Source organism: Myotis lucifugus, unplaced genomic scaffold (assembly GCF_000147115.1).
Source record: "Myotis lucifugus unplaced genomic scaffold, Myoluc2.0 scaffold_300, whole genome shotgun sequence".
Classification (NCBI taxonomy): domain Eukaryota; kingdom Metazoa; phylum Chordata; class Mammalia; order Chiroptera; family Vespertilionidae; genus Myotis; species Myotis lucifugus.
This window is the reverse complement of record NW_005871348.1, coordinates 516,363-526,305: the sequence shown is the minus strand read 5'-3', so window position 1 is coordinate 526,305 and position 9,943 is coordinate 516,363. Positions and strand designations below refer to the sequence as shown.

At 38.7% G+C, this 9,943-nt stretch overlaps 1 pseudogene; it reads left to right on the top strand.

The window, feature by feature from the left end:
• The first annotated feature begins 2,918 nt into the window (after window positions 1-2,918).
• On the top strand, window positions 2,919-9,490 carry LOC102437319 (annotated as a pseudogene).
• Window positions 9,491-9,943: the final 453 nt, after the last annotated feature.

The following is a 9,943-nucleotide window of genomic DNA, read 5'->3' as shown; positions in this document are numbered from 1 at the left end:
AAACTTTTGTTAGGTGCATACATAATTAGGATTGTTATATATTCTTGGTTAATTTGCCCCTTTATTATCATGTAATGTACATCTTATACCTGGTAATATTTCTTGTCCTGAATTCTATTTGTCTGATATTAATATAGCCACTGCAGCTTTCTTTTTATTTATATTTTATTTTTAGAAATAGATTTTTATTGATTTCAGAGAAGGGGGGGAGAGAGAGAGAGAAAGAGAGAGAGAGAGAGAGAGATCGTTGATGAGAAAGATTCATTGGTTGGCTGCCTCCTGCACGCCCCTCACTGGGGATCGAGCCTGCAACCCAGGAACCCTGACGGGGAATCAAAGTTTTTATAGGGCAGATCTGTTTGTGGTGAATGGTCAGCTTTTATTTATCTGAAAATATGTTTCAGACTTTTGGTTTCCAGTCCAGCATATAAGGAGCTTAGAAGTTGTCATTCCATCCTAACAACGAGTAAAAAATAACTGAACTTACTGAAAAATCAACTCTTTTATAGATCCATCAGAAAAATGAGGTCACAGGGCAAAACTCTTTACCATAAATTGGAGAGACAGGTAGATAGAATCACAACTTATTGGAGGAGAAATCCACCTCTGTGGAAATGAGTACTGGGATAAAATATTAAAAACACTTGAACTGCGATTATCAAATTGTTGAGACTTAGTGTGGATAAGCTTGAGAGATTAAAACTCCAGGGGATCCTAGTCATCAGAAGGCTTCTACACTTTTATGACTTTTACTTTCAGGAACTCTACCAATTTCCACAGTGAGGATCACAGAAAAATCTTCTCATGGATTCAGCAGGTGTAGAGAAAAAGAACCCATTTTTGAATTAGGCCAGAGCATTCTATCCTTAATAAGTCCTACCCTTAGGAGAAACTATTTTATGAGAGCATAGCATGCTGAGATATTATTAAAACCAAACCATTCTGGGGAAAGGGAAATACCCAACTCCAGCCTCCTCTAGCCAACCTCTCCCACTCAGGGGGAAAAACTGAGAAATTGGTGAAGTTGACAGTTTGGGGACATGGGTTCACCAAAAGAGTTGAGATCAGTCATAGAACTATAAAATGCTTCCACTCTCTCCACACCTTCCTACTTATATTACTAAATGCCTACTCACCAGAGTTCCTTTACTCAGTACATTATGTCCTCCTTTTAATAGGCATACTAAAAGGAAAAAACACAATTTAAATAGACACAACAAGCATCAAAATTAGACCCTGATATGGCAGGAATATGAAACCATAATTTTGGAATTATGAAACCATAATTTTAAAACAACTATTATTACTATGCTAAGAGCCCTAATGAAAAAAGTAGACAACATGCAAGAATCAGTGGGTAATGTAAGCAGGGAGATAGAAACTCAAAAAATCAAAAGAAAATGCTGAAAATAAAATAATATTGTAACATAAATGAATACCTTTGATAAGCTTATCAGAATACTAGACACAGATAAGGAAGAAACAGAGAGTTTTAAATTATTTCAGTAGAGCCCTGGCTGGTGTGGCTCAGTTGGTTGGAGCCTTGTCCTGTACACCAAAAGGCCATGGGTTTGATTCCCAGTCAGAACACATACCCAGGTTGTGGGTTTGATCTTCAATCTAGGCATGTGCAGGAGGCAGCCAATTGATGTTCCTCACCACTCTCTCTCTCTCGCTCTGTCTCTGTCTCTCTTACCCTCTCCCTCCATCCCTCTCTTTCTCTAAAAATCAATAAAATAAAATAAAAATTAAAAAAAGAAAATATTTCACCCTAGCTGGTTTGGTTCAGTGGATAGTGTCGGCCTGCAGACCAAAAGGTCCTGGATTTGATTCCAGTCAAGGGCATGTACCGTGGTTGCAGGTTCCTCCATGGCCCAGGCCCTGGTCAGGGAGCGTGCAGGAGGCAACCAATGGATGTGTTTCTCTCACATTGATGTTTCTCTCTGTCTTTTCCTCTCTCACTCTTCCTAAAAATCAATGAAAAAATATCCTCTGGTGAGGATTAACAACAACAGACAAGCAGCATAAATACCAAAAAAAACTACTCGTCATGTCATAATCAAACTGCAGAAAATCAAAGATAAAGAAAAAAAAGAAAAGAAGCCAGAGGAAAAATAATACCTTACTGTGACATGGTATAGTGTTACTTGAAAGTAGACTTGATTAGTTGTAAATGTATATTACAAACTGTAGGGCAACCACAAAGAAAAGTTCTTAAAAAGGTAGTATATTAATCATACCTCAATAAAGCTATAAAAAAAAGTATAATTAATATGCTAAGAAAGAAAATAAAATAGAATTACATAAAATGTTTAAAATAGGTATGTGCTGCCAGACTCTGTATTGGTACGTACCCGTCTGCAGAAGTAAAGATATTTGCCTTGCTGTCTGGCTCCCAAGTATGCTTTGTGTTCTGCCAGGACCCCTGATTTGGGGGGTTCACCTTATTTCTAACAGTCTGGGGGCTCATCCGGGATTCTGTTTGTTGTTATGGGGGGCAATTGGACCCCTCTCCTGTGGAGGTGTGCAGAGCTATTACCTCCCAGGCTGACTATGAGCTCAGGATCAAGAGTTAGCCAGCAGTGCGGTAAGGGCCCAAGCAAGCAAGAATCATGGCAATCAGGTAACCTCATGCATGAGCCAAGGTGAATTGGACTTAGTACTACTTTGGTGATTGGGTATCCTTGGAGGTCAGGTATATGTGACTGGGATGTGTCTTGGACATGAAGCAAGCGAGGAGTTCTTATCTGCAGTTCCGTTCTCCCATGAGGGAAGTGGCTAGAGAGGGACGAAGTGGATCTCAGAGAGTGCAAGAAATCTCCAATATGGGGGATTGAGCATAGTTCGGGAAAGCTCCCTTATGGGAGGTTGAGCACATAGTCACAAGGGACTCTCGGGGAGTGCAAGAAATCTCCAACATGGGGGGAATTGAGCACAATGCGAGAAATACCAGTATGGGAGGTTGAGTACATCGTCACAAAGGACTTTCTGAGGATGAGAAACAAAAATTCTAGGCCTAGGGAATGGCTTCCCTCAATAGTCCATTGGGAGAATGCTGAGGTTCTGGGGAAAGGCAGTCCCCAAAGCACGGACAGGAGACATTGCTCTGCTTCAGTGGTGTTTCTGTACAGGGCATTCTGTGATGTTTGTGGTCATGCGTGCCTGTATAAGAGTATTTCTGTTGATGTTATGTGTCTCTTTGTTGTTTGATTTAATTTGTTTAAAGATGGGGCATGTCTCACTTTGGGGAAAGCCCAGTTATGTGGCGAGGCTGAACACATGGCAGAGATGCAGGAACGTCTCAGCAGCTGACAAGAATTCCTAATCTGGGGGACTCTTCCTGTTTTCCCTCTCAGGGCATCAGCCACTAGAAACTCTTAGCTAGTGATATTTTTGTTTGTGTGTCTGTAATGTAACTTTGGTTACTGATTTACTTTGCTTGTTTTCTATATTTTGGGGGACTTAGTTTGACATGGCAAAGTAGGGATTACAGGCATGGGGGAGTAAGCAATGCAGGCTAGGGTGGGACTCCATTGCTTGGGCAACAAGGTTAATGTTTCCATGATGGTGGGCAGTTCTTGAATGAGAATCCAAGGTTGACTCCAGGTCCCAGGGTTGTACAATTCCCAGATTTTTGCTTCTAACACTGGGAGGAGCAGATTTGCAGAAGTACTCTCCAGCAGGCTGTAAAATAGCAGTGGGGGGGGGGGGGGCCCTCCCACTTTGTAAAGAAGAATAAACCCGTGAGTAATCCGTTACAAAATTTGTCAAGATAATGCCTTGGGTAATAATAATTGACTTTAAAATCCCAAAGTTGTTAAGAATATATTGCTAATCTAAGGAATGTTAACTACTTACATGTCACCTAAAGATTAAGGTTTCTAAGGGTTAAGAGTTCTAATTGGAAAGAAATTATGGTTTTGGTGTCACTTTGAAGGAAAAAGTGGCTTCTGAAAGTTGTAAGGTTTGTGAGGAACGGTAATGTTTGTAAAGAGAAATGTTGAAAGGAAGTTACATAAATGACACATGCCAGTAAGCCAGGATAAGTAGAACAGGGAAACTGAGATGATTAAATGGCAATTTGGAGCTACCTAGTAAATCCCATCTTCCCTTAACTAAGCACACTTAAGAGTAAATGATTTGCATTTTGCCTCCCTAATCAGAGTGCAAATAGTTTCTTAATTTGTCTGCTGTAATTCTTATCTTTGCCTTTCCGTGTGCGTTTCTTTTTTCTCTTGCTGCCTTCAAGATTTTGTTTTTAGTTTTCAGCGGTATGAATATGATGCATTTAAGCATGATTGGTGGGGGGAGATGTTTGTCATATTTGTGATTTCTGAGCTTCTTGTATCTCCAATTTATATTTTTCATTGTTTTCTGAAAAATTTTGGCTCACCTATCTTTACATGTTTCTTCTGTTTCTTTAATTGTATTTCCTCCTTCTGGGATTCTAGTTACACATATGTTAAACCATTTGTTATTTTCTGACAGCTTCTGGATGCTCTCTGTTCTGGGTTTTATTCACACACTTTTTTCTTCTCTTTCACTTGGAGTAATTTATATTACCCTACCTTCAAGCTCCCTCATTCTTTTCTTGGCTGTGTTGAATCTAAAATGATCCTGTCAAAGGCATTCTTCAGCTCTCTTACTATATTTTTTATTTCTAGATTTTCTGTTTGATTTTTTCTTATGTTCCCATATTTCTGCTGAAATTCCCCATCTGTTAATATATGTCATCCATATTTTTTTCACTTAAGCCTTTAACTTATTTGCCACAGATATATTAAATTCCCTGTCAGATCATTCCAATATCTGGCTTCTCCCTGTTATGGGTTCACTCAGCGAGATAGACCACCAACTCAGAATTTAAATTTAAGAGCCTTTATTAAGCTGGCCAGCAGACTACAGTTACAGCACCCTGCCGAAGCAGAGGCTGAACTGCAGCCCAGACTACTACAGGAGTTACATTTTATTATTAAATTCTGTGGAGGCCCAGAGAAAAATGTGTCTTTCAAATTCTGGGCCCCCAATATGGAGGAAACTCTCTTTATTTATACTTTATCCAGTCCTTTGTCTCCCAAATTTGGAATGAGACTTCCGGGCCTTCTGAGAAAGAAGGCCTATGTGCTGGGAAGGGGTCATGAGACCATATCTCAAGGCCTGACCTGATGTCAGTACCTTCCTATCTGTGTGTTTTAGGAACAGAAAGCACAGCATGACCCGTCTGGCCGAAGCGCCAGATATGTAGCCTAGCACACTCCCTGATTCTGTTTCAGATAATTATTTTGTCTCTTATCTTAACAGTGCTTTATTTTCTTGCTTTTTTATTGCATACTTATCTTATTTGTAATATATTGTGTTAGATCATGATATAAACAGGATTTTGTTTTTCTGGAAGTGTGCACAATTCTTCTTCGCCTAAGCCATTAATGTGGAGAATTGAGTCAATTTAGTTAGCCAAACTGGGTTTTTGTTTTGTTTGTATTGTATGTTGCCTTCAGTGTACCTCCTCCAGCTTCAAAACATTTTGCTTAGGGTAGAGGCTGAGTTTTCAGAAGTTAAAAAAAAAATTCCAAGCCCTAACTGGTTTGGCTCAGTGGGTAGAGTGTAAGCCTGCGGACTGAAGGGTCCTGGGTTTGATTCCGGCCAAGGGCACATGCCTGGGTTGCGGGCTCAATCCCTCTCTCTTCCACTCTTCCTAAAAGTCAATGGGAAAATATCCTCGAGTGAGGATTAACAACAACAAAAAAATGTGCATTTTTCTTACCTGCTTCTGTGTTGCCCAGTGTTTCTTTCTTTTGTCCTCTGCCACATGTGAATCTATACTCATGTTCTATCTCTCTTTGGTGACACCTGTCTTTCCTTAGATTTTATGCTTTTTGATTGTCTGCCCTCAGATCTCTGATGGGAGGAAAAGATACAATTTTGTAGTCTGTCTGGCTATTATTATTGTTATTGCAAGATGTGATTAATACTCTTCCCAGATTTCTACATCCTGGAATTAGTTCTTCTTTGTGTTTTAAGAAATTTTGTTGTAATCCATCCATATGTGTTTAATATGCAGCATGACAATTGATGTTTCCTTTTATTTATTTACAGTTTTGATTTCTTCTTTGACCTACAATTATTAATAAAAGGCATCCAAATTGGAAAAGAAGAAGTAAAATTGTCATTATTCACAGATGACATGATATTGTACATAGAAAAACCCAAAGACTCCTTAAAAAAAACGACTAGACTTAATAAATGAATTCGGCAATGTAGCAGGATACAAAATTAACACCTAGAAGTCTGTGGCTTTTCTATACACCAATAATGAATTCACAGAAAGAGAAATTTAAAAAGCAATCCCATTTACCATTGCAACAAAAAAATTAAGATACCTAGGAATAAACTTAACCAAGGAGATAAAGGATCTGTACTCAGAAAATTTCAGAACGCTGAAAAAAGAGATAGAGGAAGACATGAACAAATGGAAGAATATACCATGTTCATGGATTGGTAGAATCAACATCATTAAAATGTCCATACTACCCAAAGCAATCTATAAATTCAATGCAATCCCCATTAAAATACCAATGGCATACTTCAAAGACCTAGAACAAATTCTCCAAAAATTCATCTGGAATTTAAAAAGACCCTGAATAGCTGCAGCAATCTTGAGAAAGAAGAACAATGTTGGAGGGATCACAATACCAGATATCAAGCTATACTACAAAGCCACTGTTCTCAAAACTGCCTGGTACTGGCACAAGAACAAACATATAGACCAGTGATTCCCAAAGTGGGCGCTACCGCCCCCTGGTGGACGCTGCAGCGATCCAGGGGTGCGGTGATGGCCACAGGTGCATTTGTTTTAACTTTTTTTGTATTACCTTTCTATTCTGAGTTCAATAAATAGTTTCATAATTTCAAACTTCAATGTTTCTAATTTACACCTTTCTTTACTATATTTTACGAAAAAGGTAGAAACATTAATACATGTATCTTTCTGTTTAATTGCTATTAAAATTAAAAAAAATTAATTTCCAGGGGGCACTGAGTAATATTTTTTCTGGAAAGGGGGCGGTAGGCCAAATAAGTTTGGGAACCACTGATATAGACCAATGGAACAGAACAGAGAACCCAGAAATCGACATAAGCCATTATGCTCAATTAATATTTGACAAAGGAGGCAAGACCATACAATGGAGTCAAGACAGTCTCTTCAATAAATGGTGTTGGGAAAATTGGACAGATACATGCAAGAAAATGAAACTAAACCACCAACTTACACCATACACAAAAATAAACTCAAAATGGATAAAGGACTTAAACATAAGATAGGAAACCATAAAAATCTTAGAAGAAGCCATAAGCAGCAAAATAGCAGACATTTGTCGTAGCAATATATTTAACAATACAGCTCCTAGGGCAGTGATGGCGAACCTATGACACGCGTGTCAGAGGTGACACGCGAACTCATTTTTTTGGTTGATTTTTCTTTGTTAGATGGCATTTAAGTATATAAAATAAATATCAAAAATATAAATCTTTGTTTTACTATGGTTGCAAATATCAAAAAATTTCTATATGTGACACTGCACCAGAGTTAAGTTAGGGTTTTTCAAAATGCTGACACGCCAAGCTCAAAAGGTTCGCCATCACTGTCCTAGGGCAATGGAAACTAAGCAGAAAATAAACAAATGGGACTACATCAAAATAAAAAGCTTCTGCATAGCAAAAGAAACCATCAGCAAAACAACAAGAAAGCCCACTGCATGGGAGAACATATTTGCCAATGTTATCTCTGATAAGGGTTTAATCTCCAACATTTACAAGGAACTCATACAACTTAACAAAAGGAAGATAAACAACCCAGTTAAAAAAAATGGGCAAGGACCTAAAATAGACACTTTTTGAAAGAGGACATTCAGAAAGCCAAGAGACATATGAAGACATGCTCAAAGTCACTAATCATCCAAGAGATGCAAATCAAAACAACAATGAGGTACCATCTCACACCTGTCAGAATGGCTTCCATCAATAAATCAACCAACGACAAGTGCTGGAGAGGATGTGGAGAAAAAGGAACCCTCGCACACTGCTGGTGGGAATGCAGACTGGTGCAGCCGCTGTGGAAAACAGTATGGCGTTTCCTCAAAAAATTAAAAATGCAACTGCCATTTGACCCAGTAATACCACTTCTAGGAATATATCCCAAGAAAACAGAAACACCAGTCAGAAAGTATATATGCACCCATATGTTCATAGCAGCACAATTCACCATAGCTAAGATTTGGAAACAGCCTAAGTGCCCATCAGCAGATGAGTGGATTAGAAAACCGTGGTACATCTACACAATGGAATACTACACTGCTATAAAAAAGAAGGAATTCTTACCATTTGCAACAGCATGGATGGAACTGGAGAGCTTTATGCTAAGTGAAATAAGCCAGTCTGTGAAAGAAAAATACCACATGATCTCACTTATTTATGGATAATAAAAAACATTATAAACTGATGAACAAAAATAGATACAGAGGCAGAGAAACATTGAACAGACTGTCAAACTACAGCGGGAAGGCTGGGAAGGGGTGGAGGGATGTAAGAGATCAACTGAAGGACTTGTATGCATGCATATAAGCATAACCAATGGACACAAGACACTGGGAAGGGGTGAGGGCATGTGCGGGGAGGGGGGCGGTGGTAGAGGAGGTTGGGGTAAGGTCAATTGGGAAAGAAAAGGAGATAAATGTACTACTATTTATAATACTTTAAACAAAAAAAGAAAAAGTAAAGAAATATGGTCTTACCTTGCTTGTAATTACTGATCCTGAGCTTATGAAATACATAAATAATGTGGTGGAACAACTAAAAAACTGGTTATGCAAGTGTTTAGTTCAGAAACTGGTGGTAGTCATCTTGAGTATTGAAAGTGATGAGGTCTGCCCTGGCTGGCTTGGCTCAGTGGATAGAGCGTCAGCCTGAGGGCTAAGAGGTCCCAGGTTCGATTCCGGCCAAGGGCACATGCCTGGGTTGCGGGCTCAATCTCCGGTGGGGTGTGTGCAGGAGGCAGCCGATCAATGATTCTCTCTCATCATTGATGTTTCTATCTCTCTCTCCTCCCTTCCTCTCTGAAACCAATAAAGAAATATATTTTTTTTTAAAAAAAAGATGACAATTTGATATTGAGTGACAACAAGACTGCCAAAGATGAGCGTACACTCAGAGAAATGTCTCAGAAAGCTATCCAAGATGAAATTTGCTCAGTGATCAAACAGATCACAGCAACCGTGACATTTCTGCCCCTGTTGGAAGTTTCTTATTCATTTGATCTGCTGATCTACACAAAGATTTGGTTGTACCTGAAAAGTGGGAAGAGTTAGGACCACAGTTCATTAACAGTTGTGAGCAAGTCTGTCTGCATTCCTTCTCTACTACAATCCACAAAGTAAACAGCATGGTGGCCTACAAGCGCCTGTCCATGACTGGATATGAGACCAAACAATAATGGAACTCTCAAATGTGTTTCCTGAAACCAAGTCAACTATAGTTCATGTTTTATTTCATGATTAATTTTTAGATGTGGAAAACCTAACATCATACTTTACTGAATTGTACATACTTGTTCCATTTTTTTTGGCACCTGTTTAACTTTCCATAGGGTTGACATAATTTTTTACACACTGTTCAAAAGGGAAGCAGCAGATTACATCAGCACTCTAACGTCAATTCCTTTAAAGGTGGTCTCTGTAGATGGAAAATTTTTTGCTGTAAAGCTAAATTGCCTTCCTAAATCAGACCTTTTAGTCAAGTAGGTTGACTCAAAATATAGGTAAATATGAAACAGCAAAAGAAGTCTGAATATTCAGAATCATTGTTTAGGTCCTAAAGTAACTGATATCCACAATCACAAAATATTGCTATGAGCCTTTTGCCATTTATTTCATTTATATAGTTTCCA